At 43.1% G+C, this 14456-nt stretch overlaps 1 long non-coding RNA gene across 4 annotated transcripts in view; it reads left to right on the top strand.

The window, feature by feature from the left end:
* LOC138822089 (uncharacterized) overlaps window positions 1-14446 on the top strand; it is a 57733-nt gene extending 43287 nt beyond the window's left edge. For 3 of the 4 annotated variants that reach the window (XR_011370339.1, XR_011370340.1, XR_011370337.1), the window contains 3 exons: window positions 3104-3188; window positions 12197-12413; window positions 13500-14446. This is a non-coding gene — a long non-coding RNA (uncharacterized lncRNA). Of the gene's footprint in view, window positions 1-735; window positions 852-3103; window positions 3189-12196; window positions 12414-13499 lie in introns of all 4 variants that reach the window. The other variant, XR_011370338.1, reaches the window with a different exon arrangement.
* Window positions 14447-14456: the final 10 nt, after the last annotated feature.

Raw genomic sequence — 14456 nt, 5'->3', positions numbered from 1 at the left:
TTTGATGTCAGTATAACTTGTGTAGGAGATGGGAAAAAACAAGTCGTTTAAGGATACAGGTAGACCTGTTGCAACAATGAGAAGTACAAGTTGTCATGTGGAAAATGAGCTTTACAATGTTGGTGGGGGGGCAAGCCGGGAGGATTGGGTGGGCGGTTGCGGGGGGAGGCTGGGAAGGGATGTGTAATGTAAACAAAGAGGAGGCTGCAATGCTTGATAAGAAATGTACGCATTAACCTGCCCATGTAATTGTAACCCCTCTGTACAGTGTGTTCACAAAAAATAAAAATAAAATAAAAGAAAGAAAGAAAGAAAAAAAAAAGAAAGTTGAGAGCCAAGGTTCAAAGCCATCCTAGGCATGAAAATCAATGAGACGTTTTTCACCAATTAACCAGCAACAGGTGGGAAGCAGTAGAGCTCTACCCTTGAGTAAAACTCAAGTTTTAGCCCAGGAGCAGCATAAATGAAAAGAATTCTCATTTACTTTCCTGCCCAGGCTGGATTCAAACCACAAATGCTCAGATTTCAGCTATTTGAGGAGGTAGGATTATAGGTGTGAACCATATTTTTAAAATCTTGAATTGGCTCTAATATTTTTGTCCTTCTTTTCACTTAATTTATTATTCTTTTTCTCTTTTTCACAAGTTTGGGTCATCCAGCTTATTATTAGGGCTGGCCACTCTTTCTGGGTTTTTGTTTTGAAGTTTTTTTGTGGATTTTTGTCCCAACCTGCAGGATGTCAACGAGGGCGATGAACCTAAACGAGAAGGAATGAAGGGACAAGAGACATGAAGAATGACAGCAAGACAGGGATTCTGATCAAGCTGCAAATTTTTATTTTTCACACAGGGGTATTTATATGCTTGGAATAAGGAAGCTTTTAAATTGGCCATTAAGGAAGCTTTTTCATTGGCCATAGCAGCTGCAGGATGTTTGCGTAGGGCAGGGTGAAAGGGTGGTCATTAGCAGCTGCAGGATATTTGCATAAGGCAGGATGAAAGGGTCGGATTTCTGAGAGTGGTTCTGTAAACTCAGCCACAAGATGTTCCAGTGAGATAGTCAAGCCTATCTTCATGTTGAGAGACTCCTTTTGGCTCCCAACAGATTCTTTTTTTTTGAGCTTTTTATAGTACTTGAACTCCAGGCCTGGTCATTATTCCTAATTTTTTCTCAAGACTAGTAGGCTTCCCACCTCAAGACAGTTCAAATTGTGGCTCTTTATGTATTTTTCTTTCTTTCTGCATTTATTTTAGGTGATGCTCTTATGGCTTGTACTCAGGACTTGGGCATTTTTGCCGAGTTTTTGTTGTTGCTGTATTTTTTTTTCTTCATTGCTGGTCCAAGGGCTTGAACATAGGGCCTGAACTTTTGCTAGTCATAAAATCAGGGCAGAGCCACTGTGTCTGAGGTTTTTCCCTTTTCTTTCTCAAGACTAGCAGTCTCTATGGCTTGAGCCACAGATAAAGTTCTGGCTTTATTTATTTATTTATTTTCATTTTTGTTGCTAGGGCTTCAACTCATGACATGGCCACTCTTCTGAGGCTTGAAGTCAGGGCAGGGCCACTGTGAATGAAGCATTTTTTGTATTGTTTGTTCTCAAGGCTAGCATACTTTAACAGCTTGAGCAACAGCTGCATGAATGGCTTTGTTTATATAATGTTCTCTACCACCCCCACCAGGCAAAAGTTGTAAAGTTCATTTTTTGAAATAATTTCTTGTACATCTCATTGTTGCAATAGGTCTAGCTGTATCCCTATTTAAACAATTTGTTTTTTCCCTTCACCTTCACAAATTACGCCAACATCAAATACAGTGAAAATGGGGGAGTTATTTATTTATTTGGTTCTGGTCCTAGGGCTGGAACACAGGAAGTGGTGACTGTTCCTAAACCTGAAATCAGGGCAAGGTCACTGTGCTGGAGTCTCTCCCATGTCCTGAGCAAGGCTGGCAGGCTCTAAAACTTAAGCCACATTTTAACATCTGGCTTTGTAAAACAAATTTGGTGATTCATAAGGGATAAGTTTCTTATGGAGGAGCTGGGAAATGGCTCAGTGGTAAAGTGCTTGCCTTGAGCTGAAGAGCTAAGGGACACCATCCAGAGCTGGAGTTCAGGCCCCACAACCCATAAAACAGAAAAAAGAAAAGAAAAAAAAAGCTGAGTGCCAGTGGCTTACGCCTGTAATCCTAGCTACTCAGGAGGGTGAGATCTGAGGATTGCAGTTCAAAGCCAGACTGGGAAGGAAAGTCCATGAGACAATTATCTCCACTAAATCACCAGAAAACCAGAAGTGGCCCTGTGGCTCAAGTGGTAGAGCACTAGCCTTGAGCTGAAGAGCTTAGGGACAGTGTGCAGGCCGAGTTCAAGCCCCATGACCAACCCCAAAAAAAGAAAGATTCTCATGGGAAGACAGGGACATTAGCCAGGCTCTAAAATCAGAGGATGGTGGTTCAAAGCCAGCCAGGGCAGGAAAGTTGTTGAGACTCTCATCTCCAATTAATCACCAAGAGCTTGGAAGTAGAATAGTTCTAGTCTTGTGCAAAACAGCACAAGTTCAGGCCCCAGGACTAGCACACATAAAACCAAGTGTCATGGAGCTTCCTGCCCATGTTGACTATGAACCACAATCCTAAAATTTCAGCTTCCACAGTAGCTAGGATTATAGGCATGAGCCACTACTTAAAAATATTTCATTGACTTCTCTCTTCTTCTTCTTCTTTGTGTGTGTGTGTGTGTGTGTGTGTGTGTGTGTGTGTGTGTGTGTGTGTGTGTGTGTGTGTGTGTGTGTGTGTCCGTCCTGGTGCTGGTTCTAGACCCTTGAACTCTGGAGCCTAGCCACAGTCTCTGAATTTGTTTTTCTTTTATTTTTAATGCTGTTTCTAGGCTTTGTATTCAGGGCCTAGTCCTTGTCCCTGAGTCATTCTTTTGTTGCTGGTGGTGGTGGTCCTAGGGCTTGAACATAGGGCCTGGTCACTTCCTGGGTTTGAAACCAGGGCAGGGCCACTGTGTATGAGGGATTTTGTTGTTCATTTTCCCTCAAAGCAAGCAGTCTCTGTGGCTTGAGCCACACAGATCAACTTCTGGCTTCTTTTACTTTTTTGGCAGTTCATGGAAGATAAAAATCTCATAGAAGATAAGAGTACTGTATCAGCACCTGAAATCTGAGGATTGGGGTTGAAAGCCCAGGCAGGTAAGTCCATAAAACTTATCTCCATTTCATCCCCCAAAGAAAGGAAGTGGTAGAATGCTACCTTTAAGAAAAAAAAATTCTATTTCAACCCCTGGGTTCAACACCCACACCTGATACATACTCACAAATTCCTAAGGGACTTTTCTGCCTGGGTTGCCTTGGAACCCAGATCTTCAAGTTCTGTCTTTTGTGTAGCTTGAGCTCCAGGTATAAACCAGCAATTCTCTTGGCTTTTGTGCTCATCTTCCACTCTGATTTTTATTTGTGTATTTGTATTTAATTGATTAATTAGTAGTAGTCCTACCTGGGCCTGGTCACTGTTATTTTGCTTTTTCATTCAAGGCTGTTGCTTTACCACTTGATCCACAGCTCTACTTCTGGCATTTTTGCTGGTTAGTTGGAGATCAGAGCCTCATGGAATTTCCTGCCCAGGTGGGCTTTTAACCACCATCCTGAGATTTCATGCTCCTAACTGGCATTACATGTCAGCCACCAAAAAGTGCCTGGCTCACTCAATTTTAATATTTTTTTTTTGGTTGGTCATGGGGCTTGAACTCTGGGCCTGGGCGCTATCCCTCAGCTCTTCAGCTCAAGGCTAGTGCTGTACCACTTGAGCCACAGCGCCACTTCCGGCTTTTTTCTTTTTTGCTATATGGTGCTGAGGAATCAAACCCAGGGCCTCATGCATGCAAGGCAAGAGCTCTACCACTGAGCCACCATCCCAGCCCTCAATTTTAATATTCTTAATAGGCTCTTACAGTCTTTTTATTCACATGATGATGATGATGATGATGATGATGATGATGATGATGTGCTGGTCATAGGTTTGAAATCAGGGCATGGGTGCTGTCCATGATCTTCCAGTTGAGCCTCAGCTCAAGTCCTGGACTTTATTCCTTTTTGCTTCTTTCTTGGTGGTTAATTTGAGAGAATTGTCTCATAAAAAACCTTGGCACTACTCAGGAGGTTGAAATCTGAGGATTGTGGTTTCAAGCCAGTCCTGACAAGAAAATCCAAAACACCCTTTTCTTTTTCTTTTTGTTGTTGTTGTTGTAATGACAAAGGTGAGGTGCAGTGGAGTTGCAGTTTCATTAACAGGTAAAAAGGATGTTTGTTTTGGAGCAATAGCCTCCCAAAGTACACTGCCTCCTGACTAGGGATGGTCCACTGATGGTTAGAATGACTTGTCTTCCTTCTATGACCCTATTACCCTGGTAACCGATTGTTTACAAAGATGTGATCCTGACACCTTAGCAACATGAGAAGGGACAATATCATTCCTAGGTTGGGATGAAAACCAAGTGGATCCCCCCATTTGGTGTGCTGTCTCGCTCTGGGGGGCCAGGATGATAGTGCACCCTTCTGTGAAGAAGGAAAATGACTTGAACAATTCTGTACTCTTTGTTCATTTCTGACAGATGAGGGCTGTAGATATATTCATGGACTCATCTAGGGACAAGCAGGGAATTTTCTAGGATCTCCATTGTGTCTAGGAAGGAAGGGCCTCAGGTTTTGCTGCAGAGAGATGCATCCTACAGTGCGGTTGCAGCAGCCCTGGCTTGCTCCAATGCCAGTGATTTCCCAGATCAGCAATATACCTGGACCCAGGAAATGTCACCTTATGCAGATGAAATAACTCTCAGGACATCTGTCCTGATGACCACGGAAGCCTATGCCAGTGCAAGCGACGGTGACACAATGCTGCTCATGTGGCTAGGAGTATGGAAGTGGCACTGGTGTGGATTAGAGGTGTTGGGTAGCACACGTGGTGGATGCTTTCTGCTCTGCCCACCACATGACTAAAGGCAATGCTGGATTCTGTCTAATTTAACTGGGGTCTGGGGGACTGTGGATTTTCTGGGATGCCAAAGCTCCCAGGGGGACATAGGTTGAGCTGGACTAGGTGAAAGGGAGTGAAGGAAACCTCCAGAAAAAAGGAAGTCTTGATTCTCTTTAAAAGTTCCTTTAACGCTTAAATTTTAATCAAAATGGGAACTAAATGGAAAAAGTGATTCTAGATCTCAGTTTCCTGAATAGCTAGCATTACAGGTGTGACACTAGTACCCAGCTCACTCTTTTGTATCTATTGAGTTTATTAGGTTCTAGACACTGTAGCAAGGAAAAAAAGAAAAGCTTTGTTTTGAAGGTCTATGCCTTTGTGTGTGGGGTTGGGGGAGGGTAGGGAATGTATACACATAAATATGTTTAAATATATGATGGAAAAAATATATTGAGTGATGTGCTAGGGAGGAATGTTAGCAATTTGCAGTGATGTATGAGTTCAGAAAAGCCTCATGTGGTAAATGACTTAGAAGAGATCAAGGCAACTCATCCAGGCCCCAGAATCAGGTAGAGTCGTGAGCTCGAAGTATGAGCACCTACACCGGGTCCCCTCCCATTTCTGGAGTTCCCTCCATACAACTGGCCCCTCCCTCTCTCTGCCCAGACCCACCTGGACTCCCATCTACCTCACTTCCTTTTCCCTCAGATCCTCCTGCTACCAGGATAGTGATGGAGGTCATGTGCTCCCTCTTGTGGGAAATATGGCTTCTCTAATAAACCTTGTAATAATCTTTCTCCTTTGCCTTCCTGCTTCTGCATGGTCCCCTTGCATGGATTTTTGTCTAATCCTCTTACATTGGTCACCCCTGTGGGTATAGGCTCCCCAGTGGGTTTGATCCTCCCTCCACTTCGGAAGGAGGTTCAACCAGCTTCCCTGGGACCTTTCCTGAGATCCTATACGCCAGTCACCAGAGGACCACCAAGGTAACTTTCTCCTGACTGAGCGCTCTACCAGCCCATCCAACACTGCTAATTAAGTCCCACTCCAGGCTAAGTGACCAGTTTATCTGAGGTCTGGGTTTCTGATTCTGATATCTCAGTGTAAGGCCACCTGGGCCTCTGTGACTTACTGAGCCCCCCTTCCCCTCATCAGAGCCAAACCTTGGCCAAGTGCCAGGGGCCTACCTTGGCCCAATGACCCATCCTCCATGGCCCAAGGAATACAAATGGACAAACATGAAGACATTCTCCACTGGCAGGGCCACCACCCCCTTTAGGAGCCAACCTGTACTGTGGAGAACACTCTAATATAGGCCCATGGCATCAGGTCCCTTACCATGGGAAGGACACTAAATTTCTTTACATTAAGGCCACCTGGGCCTTGGAGGGCTGCTGAGCCCCTGCAATCAAATTTTGCCCCAAATTTAAAACTCCACTTCTGTGAGTGCTTGGGCAGATAGCTCTGGCTCTCTCTCTCTCCCTCTCTCCCTCTCTTCCTCTCTCCCTCTCCCTCTTCCTCTTTCCCTCTCCCTCTTTCCCTCTCCCTTGTAACTGAAGGTAAAAGTATGGATGAGTTTAAGTTTAAACTCCTCCTCTGTGTTCTGCCTTTGCAGTTTCCCCTCCCCTGCAGTCTCCCCTGTGAGGCGCTCCCCTCTTTTGTGGCCTCCCCCACAAGGCACCCTCACTTCTGCGGCCTCCCAGTGAGGTACACCCCTTTTTGCAGCCTTTTCTGTGAGGCCCCCTCCCCTGAAGGACTTCATCTGTGAGGTCCTCACTGCTCTGCGGGACCCCTCCTCTGCCTTTGTAGTGGGGGTGGAAGCTGAAGCTCCAGTTTTGCCAGAAACAATGCATAAAGCATAAAGTGACTCCATTTAGGGTATCATCTCTTACTCTTTTCCATGGTTTTCCATGGTCAGGACTGACTTTGTCCTGGCCATTGTCTCAACATCCATTGCTGGGATAGCTTGTCCTGGTTGGCATTTACAGTTTGGACTCAAGGCCTGGGCACTGTCCCTGAGTCCTTCTGTTCCAGGCTAATGCTCTACTACTTAGAGTCACAATGCCACTTTCAGCCTTTGGCTGGATAGTCCTGGTTCTGTGCTGATTAGTAGGGAGATGGAGTTTTAGAAGGATTTTTTTTTTGTGCCCAGGATGGCTTTGAACTTTCTTACAAAAGCTCTTTTTATTTCCAGTTAAAGCAACAAGGAGATCAATGAGATGGAGCTTACCTATAACTTGTTCACAATTGACTAACAATTACTTGTCAGAGATTTTTAAAAGAAAGCCCAGTAGATGCTTTTAACCTGAGACTGATTGGCACTCTAAGTATGGCCCACTGCCTCTGGGTAGCCTGTTTAAAGTGGCTTATAGACAACATTTAACCTATAACAAATGTACAGGCCTTTTCTTGGGCTACAGCAGCATAGCCTGTTTAACACCCTGGTTTATAAAAGCATTTTCTGTCTGGCAGAGGAATGCCTACTTATGTAGGCCTTTAGACAGATCTCAATAGGAACATAATCTCAGCTCTACAAGCTTTTCAACAGATGAATTTAACCAGCTCAAAAGTTACTGCCAATTAGGACTTTGAGCAGATACAGGGGTTTGGAGATTTACATTCTACAATCTTAGCTTTTACTACCCACTATCACAGATCTCTGGAAAGTTTTGCCCAGTTAGACCAACATGGGTGATAGGCATGTTTACAAACTTATCTTTCCATGACCTTCTGGCTTGATCAATTTTTTGGAGGACCAAGCTCAAGTAACTCAGGACCTGATACCACTTTTGTCATCCAAACATTTGTTTGCAATTGCCTCTGGATATTTTAACAATATCAGGGTCCCTGGAGTGCCTTTCTTATGTTGGGATAAATACATCTTTGGCATTTTCCTTGGTCAGTCGCTGGACTTGAACTCAGGGTTTGAGTGCTGTCCCTCAGCTCTCCAGCTCAGGACTAGCACTTGGCCACTTTAAACTCCAAAACAACTCAGCTTTGAGCACTCTGTTGGCAGATTAGAGATGACAATCTCACAGGGACTTTAGTCTGCCTGTGCCTGGACTGGCTTCGAACTGCAGATCAGTGAGTTTTTTTGGTTTTTTTTTTTTACAAACAGTCACTTTTACTCCAACTAAAAGCAACAAAGATGGTCATTGGAAGTAGTTTTATAAGCATGGTTTTACTTATTAAATTACATTTGACAAACTTGTCCTATCTTTTACTGTGGGCCTTCCGGCAACTGTTACAAAAAATTTTAGGGGCAAACTAGAATAATCCTATTTTTTTTTTTTTTACTTTGAAATAAACCTTTAGGAAAATTTTATCTTTTAAACTTGTCTGGGAGGCCAGCCACTCTCCACAACTTCTCAAATTTTTACAAGGGGGATGTCATTTTAAATCCATTTTGTAAAGTTATTTTAATTTGCATTTAAATGCATCATTGAAACACTGGGCTGTATATTCTTTGCCTGTAGGCTGTCCTGTGGGCAGTGAATAGAAAGAGTGGCCATTTTTTTTTCTGCAGTCTGAGTTACCTTTAGGAATTTACCTCCAATTGTAAAATAGTATAGAAATCAATTTCTATCCTTTGCTCATACACCCCGTATGGTCTAACTTCTGGTGATGAACATTTACAGAACCAAATATCTAATGTGGCTTGTGTTTTACCCTTAATTAACAGGCTTTTGGTCATGTGAGATGCAAGGCCAGAGTCTGAGAGAGACTGTGGCATCTCCCAGCATGTATAGACTGTTGCACCTCCTGTTGGTAACCTGCAATATTTCTACATATACTGGTTAGAGACCTGGTTTACACTGGCTTTTGCAGGCTGGTGCCACTGGTTTAGGCAGCTGTGCCTGAGCATAGTTACTCTGGTCCCTTGATCTTAATTGAAGTTGATCAGCACACAGGGGAGAAAACAGAGAATGAAACCCTTAGCTTTAGTTTACTAGCCATGGTCAGTGTACAATAGTTAACTCTTAGCATAGATGGACATAGGAATGACATAATTCACAGCCAACTTAGTTACCAATTTCATTTACTTTGTAAAGGACATTGTCTTTTTTAAGTCCTTTTCCAAGGTCTTTTAAAACTGCCTGTTTTTTCTTTGGCTTAGTCAGGTCACAAAGTTTTAAAGCAATTTAGATTAATTCACAGCTTCCATTGACAAAGATTTTTAGTAGGCAGAGTAACCTTGAAACCATAATCACTTACATATAGTCGAATAAGACACAGACAGACATGTTTGTGCACAGATTATAGAGCGTGCTTAGATTTTAAAATAGACTTTTAAGGTTTTGAAATTTTAGTGGAACTACTTTTCTAATTATGATGGAACCATGTGGTCAGTTTAAAATACAAAACTTTGCCAACAAGAAACCTAGTGAACAGGAGGCAATAGGAACATACACTTGGCCTAGCATAATGGCACCACAGGACAGGGGAGGGGGAAAGGGTAGTACCAAGCTGAAGTACCAAGAGGCCAATTTGGCACATCCACCACTTGCTCAATGCTAGAGAGAAGATTAATACACTTTTGGTAATATCCAAACTTGTTGGCCTTTATTTCGGGGAGTTTAGACTTAAACTCACCCATTTTCTATCTAATGAGTAGAAACAAGCAATTACTGGTTACATTCTTCCAGGGCTTAACCAAAGCGTTTAGCATATGAAATACTTGTGAAAGAGGTTACAAGCAGGTAATTTTGGCAAGAGGCAGAGTTTAAGGGGAGGGGGAGAGAGAGAGAGAGAGCTACTTGCTCAAGCACTCTCAGAAGTGGAGTTTTAAATGTGGGGCCAAATTTAACTGATGGGGACTCAACAGCCCTCCAAGTCCAGGTGGCCTTAATGTAAAGAAATTTAGTGTCCTTCCCATGGTAAGTGATCTGAAGCCATGTGCCTAGAGTAGAGTGTCCTCTGCAGTGCAGGTTGGCTCCTAAATAGGTGGTGGCCCCACCAGTGGAGACTGTCCTTATGTTGGTCCAAGGTGGGTCCTTGGGCCATGGTAGGCCCCTAGTGGCTAATTCCAGCACTTGGCCAAGTTTTTGGTCAGATGGTGAGGGTGGGGCTCAGTTAGCCCAGAAAGGCTCAGGTGGCCTTACCACTGATATTGGAATCAGAAACCCCGACCTCGGACAAACTTGTCACTTACCCTGGAGTGGGAATTAATTAGTGGGGCTGGATGGGCTGGTAGAGCACTCAGTCAGGAGAAAGTTACCTTGATGGTCCTCTGGTGACTGGAGTGAAGGATCTCAGAATAGGTCCCAGGGCAGCTGTTTGAACTCCCTTCTGAAGTGCAGGGGGAGCAAATGCACTGGGGAACCTATCCCAGTATGGAGCCACCAGTGAAAGAGGATCAGACACATCCATCCTATGGGACCATGCAGAGGCAGGCAGGCAAAGGAGAAAGATTATTACAAGGTTTATTAGAGGAGCCATATTTCCCCCAAGAGGGAGCACATGACCTCCATCATCATCCTGGTAGCAAAAGTATCTGAGAGAAAAGGAAGTGAGGTAGATGGGAGTTCAGGTGGGTCTGGGTGGAGAGAGGGAGAGGCCAGTTGTATGGAGGGAACTCCAGAAATGAGAGGGGGCCCAGATGAGGGTGGAGCTGAGGACCAAAGGTGAGCGATCTACAAACTGCAGTTCAAAGCCAGTCCAGGCAGAGAAAGATTATCATCTCTAACTAGCCAGCAGAGTGCCAAAAAAGCGGGCAGAGTTGCTTTGGAGTCCGAAGTGGCAAAGTGCAATCCTTGCACTGGAGAGCTGAAAAACAGCACTCAGGCACTAAGTTCAAGTCCAGTGACCAAGGGAAATGTCAAGGTTGCGTTTACCCTAACATAGAAAGAGGCACTCCTGGGACTTTGGCAATAATGTTTGGCTCTTCTAAAATTGATCAGAGCTTGAGGTCATGGCAAGCTACTTTATAAGCATGCATAACTGGGCAAGAACTTGTCAACCATTTGTAATAGTTGGCTGTAAAAGGCTGAGGTTGTGAAATGTGGGGAATAGCTTAAATCCAAACTGCTCTGTATGTGCTTAAAACCCTAATTGGCAGAAAATTCTGGGCTGACACTAACCAAATAAATTTGTTTAAGAATAAAATATGAAATTGTTAGGACCAGATCAAAAGTAAACAGATAGGGTATTAATTAGAACAATGAAGGAGAAAATTCAAATTTAACTGAGACAAATAAGTCCCAGGTAAGCAGAGAAACATTGGTATAAACACCAAAATAAAACAAAATTGTGGTCTGATAATTACTAAAAAGATCATTTATATCAGGATTTAGACCAAATGTTAAATTTTCAAAGATAAGGGCTTAAGTAGAGAGTTACGCACCAGGAGCTACACTAAACATCTGTATTCCAAAGGATGGCCTGCCTGTTCCACCTAGGCTATTTGAGGAGCTAAACAATGCTTTCGCCCATTTGGGGAGGTAATGTTTTCCTAGGATTTCAAGGTAAGACTTGTCCCACCTCCAGGCCTTGAAGCTGGGTGCAATGCCCCCATCTCCAGCCTAGATACCAGGATGTCTACAGGCAGTTGTGTGGACTCAACCACCCTATTTGCCTTGATGCAATTTGTAATCACTAACTGTTAGTTCTGCTTTTATAAATTGTTTGTCAATTACAAAACTGCCACTGAACACCTACAAGTGGAACTTCTTATGGATCTTACCTTTAAACATCCTAGACTATTTAAATCTTTTACAAACCAAAGTACTAAACAGGCTATGCTGCTAAAGCCCCCCCCAAAAGGGTCCATACAGTTATGAAAAGTTAAAAAATTATGCCTAAACTCTAGTTTGGAATAAAATGTAATTAGTAAAAAGTTGTCACCTTGACAAACTACCCCACACCATATTCTAAAAGCCAGTGTACAATCAGAAAAATATTAGGGGAGTTTACTAAAGTTAGTCCCTAGGTAAAACTTCTTTAATCAACCTGTGTAGACTAATGCCAACTGTTTACACACCCATAAAACATTTAAGCTTCAATTATTAAAAAAACAAAAAAGGGGAATCCCCAAGGGAAACTTTTGCCTTAACCTTATTTACTCTAAATGTTTAAAATTTCACTCAAAGTGATCCTTTCACTAAAGCTGAAAAGCATTTTATCCCTCTAGCACCACCTCACTATCTATTCCCATATGGTTTAAACAATTTAATCAATGAAGACTAAGACTAATGCCCCATAAGGGAAAACAGTGTTTCTATCATTCCAGATGGATCCACTGGCAACATCTGGGTCCCTTTTTGACTCATTCGACCTCCAGAGAAGCAAAAACAACACAACACAATCCTGAGGAAGATCTAGTACGCAGCTTTGCAGACCTAAGCTTGAAGTCCCGAGGAAGCCATCATCCTTATCTTAAGAAAACCAGCTTGACCCCACCAACATGGGGTCAGAATAAGTGTTGACACAAGACCGAAGCCACCCTGGTCAGTACAAAAACCCCTAGAATACCTGAATATCTGTTTTGGCCATGATTGCACTGCTTGTGAATACTTCTGCAGTGAGTAGTGAACATGCATATTGGGCCTATGTCCCTCACCGACCATTGTTAAAATTAGTGGATTAGCTAGACCAAGGTCCGGTGGTGTATACAAATGACAGCACGTATTTTCCTCCACCATGGGATCATGCAGACCCTACTCATCCAGGTGAGGAAGGAATACCTCATATTATTTCCTTAGGATTTGAGTCTTTACCACTGTGTTTAGGGACATCACCTTGCTTACCAACCAGAAGACAGGTATGGGCATACATCTTGCCTGATGATAAAATCAACAATCATATGGGGCTATTCAGCACAATTTCCTTAAATTTTATTGGTAAGGATCATTCTTATACAAATAAGACTGGGCGACCACCTAACCTAGTATGCCAGGACATTAATTATTGAATTTTGTTTATGTTTCTATTCAGTGGTCTCAGTGTCAAAACCCTAGAGGAAAGATTATACAGCATAATGATAACATCTCATTTATAGATTGAGGTCCTCATGGATGTTTCATTGCCAATTATTCTGAAAAGCATGTTGGTGATTGGTATACTAATAATTCTTCTGATGGTGACGTCTATACAATGGAGTTATAAATCATGTAGAACCCATTGGCTTGCTCACCTGACATGATGGAGGCCTTGTGCCTCGTAGGCCACATATGAATTTCAGGGGACACTTAGGGCCTGAGCAGTGGCATTTATAAAACTTGCCACCCAATTTTATACAACCCAGAATTGGATTGGTCACTTTACTAGGGCCCATGAGGCAAATTATACATTTTACAGGAACCATTCTTCTACTGTACAGGGTTGTATTAAACTTTCCTATGTACTAGCCCACAGGGACAGTGTCAATCAATGAGAACCCACGCAGCCTGGACTCTTTACATGCTTAAATCATACTATTTCTTTTAATATGCCTTCTCAGTCTCTCCTGATATTAAGATTTCGCTTAGGGGTCTGGGTGCCTGTTAACCTCACCCGACCTTGGCAGGAGAGCCCCACTGTTGGTTTGTTGACAGGAGTCTTCCAGCAACTGCTGAAGAGAACTAGGAGATTCCTGAGTCTGAGTGTAGCTGTGATCCTTGAAATGACTGCTATCATCATGACTGCTGCAACTGCCGGAGTGGCCCTGCATTCCTCCATCCAAACCAAGGACTTTGTAGAGAAGTGGCTGGACTGTCACCAGCTATGGACTCATCAGCACAATATTAAACAGGACATTGATTCCCGTCTGAACACCCTGCAACACACGGTGCAGTGGATGGGAGACCAGATAATTGATCTGCAGAAACAGCTAACCTTCAAGTGTGATTAGAGCTCAATAAACTGTGCATCACTCCTACTTGATTCAACACTTCTAACATTACTTGGCAGGGACTTCACTACCACCTGCCGGTCTTGCAAGGAAATTTGACTTGGGACATCCACTAGTTACAGCAGGAAGTCATTGAGACTTTCTTGGCACAACTCCCTGGGGTGGGATATGAAGGTCTGGCTGAGGAATTGCATCTGTGCTAAACCAATTGGACCCTCATACCTGGTGGCACAGTTTTACCCATAGTGTTTCTACAGGATTGATTGCATTATGTCTTGTCAAGATATTGCTGTCTACATTCCAAAATAGTTTCTGCAAATCCCTTCTGCAAAGGATCTCTTGCTTACGGTTGTACTTAAACAAACAAAAAAGGGGGGAGATGTCAGAGGCATCAACCGGCATAACCCCATCTGTTGCTGTTTCCACAGCGGGATCTGGGAACATGATGTGTGGTATAGGCAAGAAGGGACTACACCATGTGGGTATAGACAAAATTTATTGAAACATCACATGCTTATATACAGCACACAAGCAGGAGAAGTAAATCTTCAGTCAGGGGCAGAGAGTTAAACAGTTTTATGGGAGCACAGACAATGAGAGTTTAAACAGAAAAAGCTAATCCTTGTCAACAAATGTGGAGCAGTTCCACTAATCAAGGTTG

The sequence above is a fragment of the Dipodomys merriami genome, unplaced genomic scaffold (assembly GCF_024711535.1).
Source record: "Dipodomys merriami isolate MVZ:Mamm:240054 unplaced genomic scaffold, mDipMer1.0.p SCAF_980, whole genome shotgun sequence".
Taxonomy (NCBI): domain Eukaryota; kingdom Metazoa; phylum Chordata; class Mammalia; order Rodentia; family Heteromyidae; genus Dipodomys; species Dipodomys merriami.
Note: the sequence above shows the minus strand (reverse complement) of the source record. Positions and strands in the feature narration are given on the sequence as shown.